Here is a 14,609-nt window from a genome sequence, read left to right as displayed (position 1 = left end):
GTAACATGCTGGGGGGAAATGAAAGACTTTGTGATTGGAATAGAGGGCAAAGGAACTGGAGGAATCCAGGGTGACTCTTAGGCATTTGGTTAATGTTACAGGGTCAAGGAGTGTGACATTCACTGGAATAAGCTGCCTTCTTGGGCTGCGGTATTAAGTGATGATGAGTTCAATTTTGGAACTTTATTAGTGATTTCATATATACAATTTTATACACAGGCAGTGATCACTTTAACTTTAGTGGAACAACAACAAAAAATGTTTCCAAGGATAATATAAGCTGACTGTTTTGTACGCATGTATTGCCTACTTAAACTATTTGGATTGTGGTATGTTGTTGCTAAGGCCAAGGAAAGTAGAGAAATTAACCAACAAGATCAGTATTTAAATCAGGGTTGCGTTGGCAGCACAAGAGAGTGAGAAAGAGCTTAGCTTTGGAAGGCAGGAAATTAATATCCTTGAACGGATTTTACTCATTAACAATAGGATTTGGGGCAAGGCAGTTAGTCACTTAGTCATATAGGCTCCTGAGTTCCCTATTTGTAAAAGATAGATAATATCATCTTTCAAGTTATTTCGGAGTCTTAAGATCTGAACCAGATAGCTGATATGAAATTGCTTCCATATGCTGGTTTCATATCTGGAATGACAAGAAACAACATATTAGATATTTGTTGGAAACTGCATTGGGGCAAAAATGTTCTGGTGGACTACCTTATGTAGTAAGGAAGTAAGGATGTAAGGAAGACTAGCCTTTTGTGCATTTTAATGCTACCTTTGATAAAAGAATATATTTAATTCAATTTTGGTAAACATAATAGTTTGGAGACTAGAACATTACAAATGTAAATTCTGACACATTACAAATAAAATAAAGCTAAATGGCAGTACTGCGTGCCAGAGAGATATTTTTTGCAATCAATTTTTTAATTAGCATTTTCCTTTATTAAAAATATAAGAAGAGAGAAAAGAAAATAGTTTTGCATTCAATATTAATATAATTTTCAACTCCTGGCTATGATTACATCATAAATATCACAGCCAAACTTCTTACAGAACTAAATACAGAGCATTTCATATTCTTTCAAACAAGTTCACATAATTAAGAAAGTGTTTTTCAAATGAAATAGAATTATCTCGTTTACTCTGCTGTATTTACATATGTCTTTCATGAAGAGCTATTTGGCAGTAAATCTAGCTGTTCTTTAAATAAGCGTACTAAAATACTTCTTCAGAGTCTAAAGTTCTACTAAGAGGAAAAAAAATCCACACCAATTTTGCCTCTGAAAAGATATTATCACTGCTCTTTTTGTTGGTCTAGAGACAAAATATTGGAGAAAATGGAATTTTACCAAAAGCAAATTATGAATTCTCTTTCACAGAATCTTATCCTACAGTTTTTTTATAAACCAATAAAAATTAATGGATTAGGGGGAAAACCCACTTATTTACCTCAACGTATTTTGGAATAAAGAAACTGATCATTATTCACCCAGTGGCAGTCCTAGGTAAGCTCCCCTCAGGCAGAAGTCCAAATGAAAGACTTAAACACTGCAAATTGTGTTTGTCACATGAAGCTCTACCCCTCAAAACAAGCCAGCCACACTTTTGATTGGTAAATATTTTAAGCTAGTGTCCAGTCAGCACCTTAGTTTGAATGGGTTTTATTACTAAGTTTAAATTTTGGGTATGTTAATATCTGACAGAAATTCTATTTTAACTCCGATGGTAAAACTAAAAAAAAAAATAAAATAAAAGAGGGGAAAAAAAGGAAGCTATTTTAACAGCTGAATGGGTTTGAGAACAATAACTTTTTAGTTTGTGCCTGAGTGTCAACTCATTCACCAGGGGATTGATTAGACTAGTGTTTCAGAGGCCATCTTTGCAGTCAGGCTGCTGGAGTTTGAATCCTGGCTTGCCTACTTAGGAATCATGTGGCTTGAAACACATTACCTTCCTTCTCTGTCCTCATTTTCCCTAATTATAAAATAGGGAAAGTAATAGTACCTGTCTCATAGTTGAGAGTATGAGTGAACATAGAAAATGTTTAGAACAGTTCCTGACACACTAAGTACTCAGCAGTTATAAGCTCTCCTTACTATTCTCAAAGAATAGTTAACACAACAAAAAGCTGATAAACAATGAGAAAGAATAGAGTAGGCTCTTTTAGACTAGTGCCCTGGAGGTTGCAGGGATTTGAGAGAAGGAATGCACCATTAATAGGGGCTCTACCAAAGGCTACCTCTCATTCTTACTACTTGGGATCGATCTTGAAAAACCAAGAGGAGGAGTATATCGCTATTTCCCTGAATGCTGGCGACCTAACCAGAACCTTCAGTTCTTTTCTTACTGGTAACATTCATTCCCAAATGAATCCCTCCTCTCCCCCTCCTACCCCCGCAAACTTGCAAAACCCACATGCCTCTCCTTGCTTGAGAAATACATGTGCCAAGTTTGAAATTTTAAAATTCAAACTCCTTTAATTTTTTGCATACACATAAATTCTGGCAAATTTCAATGCTGGTAAAAAACACGTTTTGCTTGTTGGAATGCTATTATCGCTCCAAACGAATGAACAGATTTCTTCAGCCTTTTTAAATGTAATTCATTTCTGAGAAGACAATAGGGATGAAGAATTTCTTCTTCAAGGGTCATGCTGAAGGAGGTGTAGAAAGTACTGAATTTGTGTATGCAACATACTGAATAAGTTTCCTCTCATCTATAACTGGTTATTTTATATACTTTTATTTGCAAAACTCCCAATGAGACAACATAGCCTTGACAAAATGAAGAAGAGTGTTAACCGGAACCTCATTTAACCCATTACGATGGATAGTTTCATGTGTCAAATTGGATAGGCTATGTTACCCGCCTTTTCAATCGCACGCTAATCTTGGCGCCGCTGCAAAGTTATTTTGTAGAAGTGGTTAACATCTGCAAACGGTCGACTTTTAGTAAAGAAGACTACCCTTGATAATGTGCATAGGCCTCATCCAATTGGTAGAAAGGTCTAAGGGCAAAACAGAGGTTTTGCCCTTTCATGTGGGGTCTTCAGTGCCAGCTTCTACCTGAGAATTCCAGCCTGTAGGCTTGATCTACAAGTTTTGAACTCAGACCAACCAAACCCCACAATCTCATAAGACAATATATATATATGTGTGTGTGTGTTACACACATATCTGTATATTATTCAGTTTTGAGGATGAATTTATCCTCAAAAGAGGTGTATTTATGTGTATATATAATATACATTGGTTTTGTTTCTTTCTCTAGTAGAGCCCTGATAGACTCTTCACCTTAATTGTGATATAAAATGCAAAGTACAAATTTCACTGGAATAAGACTTTTTACTTCAACTGCAACAACACTACTGATTTTCAGAATTTGGGCATCTGATATGGTTGGTTTTTAACTTTTTATTGAAATATTACACACACACACACACACACAGAAGAATAACACACATCAAATTTAACACACCTGTGTAACCAACACCCAGATTAAGAAACAACATAATCTGGATACCAGAAGTCACCTTGGTTCCCCTTGTTGTCATGTCTCCCCTTCTCCCAGAGTAACCAGTATGCTGACTTCTAAACACATAGATTAGTAACCAGACATAAAGATTTTCAGTATGGGCAAGTAAATGTGTTTGGAGGATAGATGTCATTATCTTCAGACTTAGAGTTTGGAGGATAGATGTCATTATCCTCAGACTTCTGAGGTCTCGAAGCAAAGAGACAGTCTTATTACTCAAGGTTAAGACTTACTAAAGTTCAGAGCAAATGATGAATTTTTCTTATTATTTTAAAGCCTTAGTCACTAGACGGGTTTTCTTAAGTGTATATTATAAAATCTACTCCAATCAGTAGTTACAGAAAGCTAAGTCCAGAGAGTAGGGAATTTAGGAGACAGTTTCTGCCCTTACATTATTTAATAATTAATTGCAAGAAATAATTCTGTAAAATGGAAGTTTGTTTCCTTTCAAACTTCAAGCCAGTGGTGCTGGAGTGGTCTTGAATACTCCAGCTTTTTCATAAAGATGTTAGATCAGCTTCTTTGAAGAGAAGAGACTTTCTATGAATATATGAAAATATTCATATTTTCAAATATGAAAATATCCCTACTATTGGCATTTACACGATTTGTTATTAATAGTACTTTACCGACTTTGTGAAGTTCCCTTAGTCTTCTGAAGCTATTTCCTGGTATCACATATGCAATCAATTGACATTTCCTTACCAGAAAGTTAACCCACAGCAATTTCCAACTTGATGTACATTTTAAAGTTAAATAAATATCAGAAGATTATTGGTGTAACTAGCACCGCTTCAGAACTTGAATTAGAAAAACTCTATTTCATGGTGGAAAATAGGACTTTTACATCCAGAAAGATCTATGGAAAGATGGATGCTTAGGAAATGAAGCCAGGAAAGGATTCCAAAGTTCCTGTGTATACTCTCTGGCCAGAAACCTCCCAGGCACCTGTTACAGCATCCCCTCTCTCTTGGTCACTGTGGGCATTCAATTCTATTTCTTCCTTGGGAGGGCATTACTCAGATCTAAATATACACAACTCCCAAATCCCTCAGGTTTTAAAAATTTCATGACATTTGATTTATGGAGGTGAAAAAAAAGGATCAGGGGAATGGAAAGCCCTGTTAAATGGCTTGGCCATTCTAACTTTCAGTGTGGTGATGAGAACAAAATCAGATTAATCTGGCCGTTGGGGATTTCCATGTTGATAACATTTCTGTATTTATATCATAGTCATATGGGTGCATGTCTTATCTTCACTAATACACCACAGACTTCTTAAGGAAAAGATATCTTCCCAATAAAGTTTTGTGTTCCTCCATAGTGTCTCAAAAATCAGTATTTGTCATATGGCTTTAAAAAATAACCATCATTTAGTTTTTAGTATTAACCCATTAAAATTAGAACAAATTATGCAGTTTTGGGGATGAACATTATTTATCCTCCAAAAGAGGTTTAGGTTTTCTGCCCATTGCTTAATTGTTTAAAGGAAGAATAAGCAGAACAAATCTAAATAAAGCCTTGATATGTCACCACTTGGGATGTTGCACATTATTCTAGTTGTTTCATCTTGAGAAACAGAAGATCAACAGAGTATTAGAAAAAGAATAAGAAGATCATGAAAGATCTTACATTATTGATCTCATTTCTTCCTTTAGTTACAACCTTTACAGCAAAACTCCTGGAAAAACATCTATTCTACTTGGATCTGATTTCTCTACTCCAATCTCCCTCAAATCTTCCCTGACCCACCTTTTGCCTGCACCAAATCCACTCTACCAAAACTGACCTTGGGGGCCACACATTTCAAGCCTTATATGACTTGACTTACCATTGGACAAAGTGACCACTCCCTCCTTTTTGAAGTTTTTGGCTTAGCTTCTAGGGCACACTCTTCAGGATGCCCCTCTGCCTGCTCCTTCTCAGGGGTTTGTGCCAATCCCCCCTCATCTATCAGTTACCTTCATGTTGGAGTGCTCAGGGCTCACTTGCCTCTTTGTCTACATTCACCCTGATGAACATGATGTCAGTCTCATTGCCCAAGTTGCCTTCTGAATGTTGATGACTCTCACATTTATAATCTTAGGCTCACCTCTTCTAAGACTCCCAGTTCCAGCTACCTATTCAGCACTCTTAATGGATATCTAATAGGATATCTAAAGCATCCAAACTGACTTCTATCTTCTCCCAAACTCCCCCTGATATTACTCTGCAAGCTTGTTTCTCATATATTCCTCCTAATTTCAGATTCAGGCCAAAATCTCATCTTAAACTCCTCCCTCTCACAGTCTACATTCAAGCCATCCAGCAAATCATAGCGGTTCTATCTTAAAAATGTTTTCAGGACTTCACCATATCTCACCAGTTCCACTGCTGCGTAATGTTTCACTTAGATTATTGCAACTATCTCCTGACAATGGCGTGTCTGCTTCACTCTTGCCTTCCTATAGTCTGTTCTCAATACGGCTGCCAGAGCGATTGTGTTAAAAAGTAAGTCAGATCACATTACTCCTCTGCTGAAAACCCTCTGTTGGCTCTCCAAGGTACTTAGAGCAAAATCCAAAGTTCTTATATTGGCCTGCAAGAGCCAACGTGATCTGGCAACCTCATTTCTTACTATTCTTTTTCCTCCCTCTAATCATACTGGTCTTGCTGCATGTTCATGGTTTCTGCACTTGCTATCTCCTCTGCCTGGAACACCTTTTCCCCAGTCACCACCCCCTTGCTTCCATCAAATGAGCTTCTCAGAGAGACGTTCCTCCTCTATTATATCTGAAACAGCAACCACCTCCACATTCCTTATCTTACTTTCCTGTTTAATTTTTCTCCAAAGTACCTATGAACACGTGGCATAATACATATTTTGCTTATTTAGACACAGAATGAAAGTTCCAAGAATGAAGGGAATGTTTTTTTTCTCTCTGCTAAATACTCCGTCACCTAGGATTTTAAGTACCCAATTATTTGTTGCATGATTGTGCCGCTTCCCTTCTCTCTCCCCTCCCCTCCTTTCCTCTCTTCTCTTCTTTTTCATTCCTTTCCCTTAGCTTGTTTTCTCTACCTACATTTATTCTTTTGATGATCTCCCCAGTGACATGGCTTTGGTTACTACAAGAAGTATAATCCAAAACTTGTTTAATAATTATTGCAATATAAAATATATTTAGAGGCATCTGTCCCCAATGAGAAAATGAGGTAGGCAACATAGAAATAAAATGTTGTTTTATAACATTTACGTCCATTTCCATATAGACGTATTTCTACTACCAACAACTTCACTCACTCTCTCATGATTTTTCCTTAAATTATTAGAATAACTTCTTAGTTGTTATTTGTAACTTATTTGTGAATATCTCCAATCTTTTCTTCACATAGTTGCCAACGTAATCATATCACACATATTTAAATATATTTCAATTACTTCCTACAAGTGAGGAGGATGATACAAATGAGGTGTAGAATCAAGTATTTTGAAACTGGAATGAGCCATGTTTTTTCCCCTCAAAGTCAAATATATGTTTCCAATATGAGTTAACCATATCAAGGAGACACTCTGAAGAATGCCTGCATTATACATGTATATAATATTTCCACTGCGTGAAAAATACTGCTTAGTTGAATTAAAGGCCTGTATTGCCATTACAACTTTTAAACATTTCATTCTTTTAAATAAAGTAGAAATAAAATTGAAATCCATCTTGAGGATCATGATGCATTTCTATAAATCTGTGGACTGTTGCTTGCCATTAGGTCTGAGTTTTGGTTTGGTCAGCATTTTCTTTGCTAAGAAGGTCATCCATGAAACCCATTTTAGATTGATTGGTTTCTTTGTTAAGTTACACGCTATTTTAGTGGTGCAGAACATGGATAAGTTTTCTTTCAGGAAACACAAAAGTAGAAGTGTTTTCCAAATCTTTCTATACTTGAGTGACATTCTTCACTGGCCCAAACTTCTTTGGCTAATTGATTCTCTAAACAAGACCTCAGCCAACCTTCAGAGCAGCTGTTTCTGGAATAACGGAGACTGGCAAGTGAGGGAATAACTGTGGCTTTAACAGGCATGCATTTGCTTTCCACCACATTCTAAATTGCCTTCTCTGAAAGGGTTGCTTTTGATGACCAAATGCATCTTGTTTTCTCTCGGTTAAAAAAAAAAGAAAGAAAGAAAATACAGTCCTATTTTTTAGACCATGATAACATAAAGCAGTCACTGGAAAAATTGGCAAGAGTGACTAGAGTTCCTAATAGGCTGGCCACTGTGACTTGGGATATTTTTCTGAGAAACCCAGTAATGCCTGTTTCATTTTGGAATAGATTCCTTTCCCCCAGTGGCACTCCAGAAGCCTAGCTGTCTGTTTCAATTATAAATCCCCAGTCTTCTCATCACAGACTCAGGGCTATAACTGACTTCTGGCAATTTATGATCAGACCTAAAGCATTTAGCTAGTGAATTGTACCATTTGTTGAGCATGTAAAAATTTCTGACACTCAGAGCCAAAATTAAAATGTCATTTAGTAAATGAGTGTGTTAAAAGCCAGGGAATCTTATAAGAGAGATAACCAGTGTCTTACTTAAAACCCCATAATTTTAGAGCTGGAAGGGAACTTAGTGATCACTTACTCTAACCCTTGATTTTACATATGAGGAAACTGAGGCCAAGGAAGATTAAGTACCTGGCTCAAAGTCACAACTGGCTTAAACAGATCAGTAGCCTAGTTCCCTCCAAGAGCCTGTTTCGTGTCCCATGATTCTCTTTTCACTCAAATGGGCTTTTGTGAAAGAGCAAAATCGGAAGACAGACAAAGATCTTAGGTGTTTATTTTCCATTATTGACAGTTCTCTTTTCCCCAGTGGGGTAGGCCAGGGTGGGCACAGGTGGAGGATGATTGTGCAAGCTGAGAAGCTCCTGAGATAATATTGCTTAACTTCTATGCATTTAGGACTGTTACTGTTGTAGGCTGAGTGAAACAGGAGGGGGATGAAATTATCTTTCCTGGAAACAACTACAATAGATAAGAACTTTTTGGAATCTGTTTAATAGTAGAAAGCATGAGGGCATTTTGGACAGCTGTTTTTAGTCAGTGTGTTTGGATAATTTGGTTCACTGTAAAGAGGTCCTGGGTGTATCATGGTATCCTGGATTTTCAGTTAGTTTGGGTTGTAGGACAACTTCTATCAAATAAAGCACAAATTTGAAAACAAACTTAGAAGACCCTTTGGAAAGACCATGGAGACTGAAATTTTGGAATTAAGAGCCATTTATCACTGGAGTTTTGCTGAAAAAATTGATAGGAAATGAGGAGAAGACTATTTTTGTAGTTTTATACCTTCAGGATTGTTAGAGGCAGAATCAGTCTATTAAAATGATGTTCCCTATACTGCTGCAGTATGCTATGGAGAGTCTTGGGATTCCTAGAAATGTATTAGGGTTTGAGTTTTCTTACAGTTGACAGTGAGGTTGGCTCTACACTAGGACTGTAGGTTGTCTTTCCAATAGACATTTTTTCCCCCTAACTAATCCTGAACATTCACATTGATGGTGCTATATCCACGTCTCAATTATTAGGATATCAGAGAACATCTGTTGCATTGTAGATACTTACATGTTTTTCAAGAAAATGTAAAAGGATTATGAATTTGGATTTAATTCAGAGAGGGACAGAGAGTGAGTGAAAGGTTTTAGTATTGGATGTGGCCATGTTCAGGGTTAGACAACCTCTTCCAGCCGCCTGGGTCCTATCACCCAAAAGTTTGTGGGGGTCATTTGTCCCTACATTTCCTCCTATCCAGTTTGGAACAGAAAGAACAGATAACCCATCGAGCTACAACATAATGGCCAATGATTTTCTGCGGTAGCATGAGACTAGCGTTTTGATGCATGTAAATTAAAGAATATCAAAAAAGGGAAAATTGTTAAGGTTCTCCAAATATCCAATTTCTAATAATTCATCTACTAGGTTAATAGATTCAGTTTTTCTCAGCAAGCATTTGTTGATGCTAGTTGTGAAATATTTGGCTTCCATAGAGATAGAAGATCCCAGATATTCCTTGTGAGAAAGTCCATTAAAATTAGCATGTCCATTAGCATGTCCAATTTAGCATGTCCATTAAATTTCATTTTAACCATAATATTTATTTGAAACAAGACAAGAGAATCTTACTTCTTGGTACTTTAACAAACTATATGTAAAATAGTAAATTGATTTCCCTTTTACTACATCTAGCAGTTCTTCTTGTTTTTTTTGAATTTCTAATGTTTATTTATTTTTGAGAGAGAGACACAGAGTGTGAGCAGGGGAGGGGCAGAGAGAGAAGGAGACACAGAATCGGAAGCATAGCAGTTCTTCTGATTGACTAATTATATTAATATGATTATTTGGAAATAACCTGGATGCAGTATGCTAGTTTTAGTGACTTTAAAGGATTTCATATACCTACATGTAAGTGTAGGAGACAATGATCATAATTGATGTCACATAATGTAAGTGAATTCAGCATTTGAAGTTGATTTGCTGGAACATCTGATCTCACTGAAAGGAAGTGCTGATAAAGGCAGAAAGGTTTTCAAGGGAGAGAGGTATCAAGTTCAGTAACACCTCATTAAGTGCAAGTGCTTTGTCTGCAGGGAAGAGAAATTACTGATATTTTCATATCTTGCAACATTTTTCTTTGTAATTTAGCAGCACAAAGCCTTGTTTCTATAGTAAAATTCTCTGGAAAACTATCTTTTTTTTCCTGGGCCATGGTCTTTGACCTTCTTATAGTGGGACTCATTTTAAAAGTTCAAAATTGGTAAGAGGTTACATTGAAAATTGTATCCATTATTTTTCTAGAAATAAACCAAGTTATAAAACTTCAGATAGAAGGGGTACAGAGAATACCAAATGGGATAGATGAGAAACAAAACAAAACAAAACAAACCTATATACTATAGTGAACTTTTATACCAGAAAATACAAAGAAAATTTCTAAAAGTTTCCAGAGAAACACAGAAGGTTACTTACTAAGTAATAAGAATCAATATCTGACTTCTCAGTAGGAATACTGGAACAGGTAAACGATTGAACAATATCTTGAGGGAAACCTTTTAAATATTAGACTTCTACAGCCAAATAAAATATTGTTTAAATATTAAGATGAAATAAACATATCCTCAGATATATAAGGTATCAGTGGTTCACCTCATAGGGACACTTTTTAAAAATAACTCTTAGAGAATGTACTCTAAAATGAAGAAAAATGAATCTGGAAGTGATGAGATATGGAAGGTAAGGCCAAGTTCATTGTTATAAAAAAGCAATTAAAAGTGAATAGCCATAATGTTCTAAAAATAAAATTCTAGAGAGCATCAATGATACCAGGGAAGTGAGTATAGTATAAAGGATAGATCACAGGGAGGTGTCAGCTTGTAGAAATTTTAGTCTTGTTCAGAGTGAAGACACAGATATTTATAAACTGTAGCAGAACTAGAGGGTATAAAAGTTCATGAGTTTTATGTAATGGCAGCCCACCACCAGAAGAATAAAAATAAGAAGTATAACTATTAAAGTAGCAGAAGAAAATTTTATTTAGCCAATAGAAAATAATAAAATAGAAAAAATAAAGTATAATTATTGTAAAATAAAATATAAACTAAGATGACATGGTTAAGATCTGATATAACAGTGATTACAATAAGTATACATGGGTTAAAATCACTGCAAAAATGAAAGAAGCAAGAGCTGAGGGAAGAAATCAATATAATTAAAAACAGCAAAAACAATAACAGAAAAGGTATGAAAAGGAAAAATGAATCGTTAAAAAGATTGATCAAATATGTTGTGAAAGCCCGTCAAGAGAAATGGAGATAAGTTTTAAATTTTAACGGTGGAAAATAACTAGTAGAAACATAAATAAAAATTGAGAAATAGTGTTCAGAAAAACTAGATGTTAATAATTCAACAAGCCTAGATAAGATAGGTGAAATATATGATTTTGTTATGATTTCCAAGGTGAAAGTTTTCTTTGGCATGTCTAATAAATGCAAAATTTCTCTAAATTGAAAAAATGCATTAAAAGCATTAAATGCATTAAAAAGCTTAAATTATGATTTAAAAGTTTGCATTGGTTGGACATGCCAAAGAAATCTTTCACTTTGATTCAAGACCATGGTAATTTGCCAAGCCTGTTTTGGGGAGCCTTATAGTCATATCACTAATCTCTTAGGGTTTATAGGAGAAGACAGATGGCTTTAGTATGTTATAACAGTTCCCAGTAAAATATTGTCTCCAGAGGATACTAACCCATGCTAGTAAATGAATCAAAAAGTGAATTATATAATTATGGAACAAAAGCCCCATTGTCCATGAGGGCCAAGGACTCACCATTAGACAGGTGATGCTGACTCAGAGTAACCCAATAAGATATGGCCATCTCATGCTTGGGGGGCTCTAGATGTTTTATTTATCACTAATTGTACAGTAGAAGATGACTAGGCATTGGAGCTTGAAAAGTGTTTACTGATTTTCTGTGGAACCCCATGAACCATGCTCCCCTGGATCCATCTTAGCTTTTGGTTATGCTGTTTATTCCATTGTTTCAAGCCCTTTAACCCTATACTCAGAAAGAGTTCTGAATGACTTTCTGCTGCTATCAGTAACTTGGATCAACTAGTAAGAAATTTAGTTTCTCTGTGAAGGCAGAAGAATGGATAATTTTCAGACTGCATACTTTATACTCCAGAGACCTGAGGGGAATGTCTTACCAGTAAAGTGGTAACATTTCTGTAAAAGACTGTATAGGTATAATACTTAAAATAATTGAGACCTGTAGGCAGAATTCCTAAGGGAGGAAAAAGGTATTTGTTCTGTTCAAAAGCATATGTGAGAATATCTATCTTTGGCTTAATCGGGTGTTTGCCAGGGTTGTGCCATTATTTTACATTTAGATAATGTAGCCAATCAAATAAATTTCTGGCACACTTATAAAGCTAACCACCAAATCAAAACAAAATAGGACCATTTGTATTTGAATACTCAGAAGTAGCTAGAGATGACAAAATAAGCTCTAATGATAACTGGCCTTGTTAGCTGACTGGTACTGGTTTCAAAATAGCATGTTATTCCCAAGAAGGAGATTCTTTTGATTCTGATCTGGTTGTCTTCTGGGTTGATTCTAGTCTGGATTCAGCATTTCTAGAGAGCAGTTATGAATATCATGCTTATTTGGCTTCATGTTTGAGTGCATGCTCATTAGACAAAAACTGAATGATAAATCAGGTCAGTGTTTGAGTGGTCAGTTATGTCTAACTCATAACTATGTTTGTTGAATCCTGATTTATGGGCAAGGACTGAAGTAGAGTCCATTTCATGTTATATGCAGAACTTCATCTTCCATAACATATGCCTTGGAATTTGAAACCTAAAGGATTTGATAATTTTCTTCGAAAACCTGCTACCTTATGTAGTGCTCCTCTACTTCATATTTTACTATCATGGGACATCTGGGAAGAGTCACTTTGTTTTAGATTAATGGGCTTGGCTGTTAGATTGATGGAAATATGGAGTACTTTTCTGTTAGATGAAGACATTTGTTTCTCACCTCCCATGCAGGGAATGAATATTGTCTTTTTATAGTTCAGGAAAGCAATTAGATAACAATTTTTTTTTAAAGGAGGGTTGGTGTGTGTGTGGGGAGATATCTAGAAACTATTAAGGCTTAAAAAGCTCCATCCAAAACAGCAATAGCTTACACATACAGTGTTTTAAAGTTTACAATGATTCCCATATATTATCTCATTCATTTGTTCATTTGCTCACTCCAACCATATAGACAACACTGGGCTGCCTTTTAGTCTTTCAAACAATTCTGTGACCTGGGTGCTATCCAAATTTGAAAGATACAGTGTATGTTACTCTATGAATCTCATGCATTGTTTTGTGATAGGGTTGATCATATTGATATTTCTGTTTATATGTTCTTTCAGGGCTTCTATGAATTATGGTGCTCATGAGGCCAAAAGCTTTAAACCATGTAATACCTTTCAAGGGCAACTGCACATTCTCCAGCTACCCACTATGTACAAGGTAATCAATGTTTCATTGGATTTAGCAGATGTAAAGTTTGGCCCCAAAATGTGCAGCAGACAACTGTGAATGCCATGTACACTAGTACTTCCATGAGGAAATAAAAGAGATAACTAGAAAAGGTCACTTTAACATATTTACGTCCTAATAGACTTTCCTCTGTGCTCTATTTAAAATTAAATGTCTATGCTGGACACTTCAATATAACCTCTAGTTGTAAGCAAATATCATTGAATTGTTACTTAGCTTTCTATCACAGCAAAAGTCTCACTCACTCGTAATTGCTAGTTTATTTTACCATTTCTTCCTCTAAACTGAGATCCTTAGAGCCTTTGTGTTTTTCCATGTACTCCTTTCCATCATTAAGCACAGAACTTGACACCTAATAAACATTCAGTGTAAGGTTTTTGGTTTTTTTTTTCCTGATGAGTGGCTAAATCATAGATTCATAAATCTAAATTTCCAAATATTATTTATGCCTGTGGGCAATGCCATTAAGAAGTCATTTTCTAGGGACACTTGGGTAGCTCAGTTGGTTAAGTTTCGAACTTCAGCTCAGATCATGATCTCACAGTTCATGAGTTGAAGACCTATGTCAGGCTCTGTGCTGGAGCCCGCTTCGGATTCTGTGTCTCCCTCTCTCTCTGCCCCTGCCACATTTGCTTGCTCTCTCTCTCTCTCAAAAATAAATAAACATTAAAAAAATTACAAAAAAGAGGTCATTATCTAATAAGGTGCCTTTTGATACATACACTGAGAAAAACAAATTCTATTCACATAATTGAACTTTAGTGGAAACTATGGATCAACTCCTTTCAGTATTTACATTGTATTGAAATAAGACAAATTCTACTTTGACCAATAAATTATTTATTACAAAAATTTAGTAAAGAATATTCAACTCCAAACAAAAGAAAGCTATACTAAGTGCGTCATTTGACTTCCAGGCAGGTGCTTGCCATCTCCATCTCCTTTTTTTTTTTTTTTTCATGAGAACATTTAAGATC

The 14,609-nt window shown here is 35.7% G+C and overlaps 1 long non-coding RNA gene across 2 annotated transcripts in view; it reads left to right on the top strand.

Moving 5' to 3' along the window:
- LOC122216971 overlaps positions 1-13,653 on the top strand; it is a 48,343-nt gene extending 34,690 nt beyond the window's left edge. For both annotated transcript variants that reach the window (XR_006201218.1, XR_006201219.1), the window contains exon 3: positions 13,503-13,653. This is a non-coding gene — a long non-coding RNA (uncharacterized LOC122216971). The remainder of the gene's footprint in view (positions 1-13,502) is intronic.
- The last annotated feature ends 956 nt before the right edge of the window (positions 13,654-14,609 follow it).

The sequence above is a fragment of the Panthera leo genome, chromosome B1 (genome assembly GCF_018350215.1).
Source record: "Panthera leo isolate Ple1 chromosome B1, P.leo_Ple1_pat1.1, whole genome shotgun sequence".
NCBI lineage: Eukaryota > Metazoa > Chordata > Mammalia > Carnivora > Felidae > Panthera > Panthera leo.
This window is presented reverse-complemented; position numbering and strand designations above follow the sequence as displayed.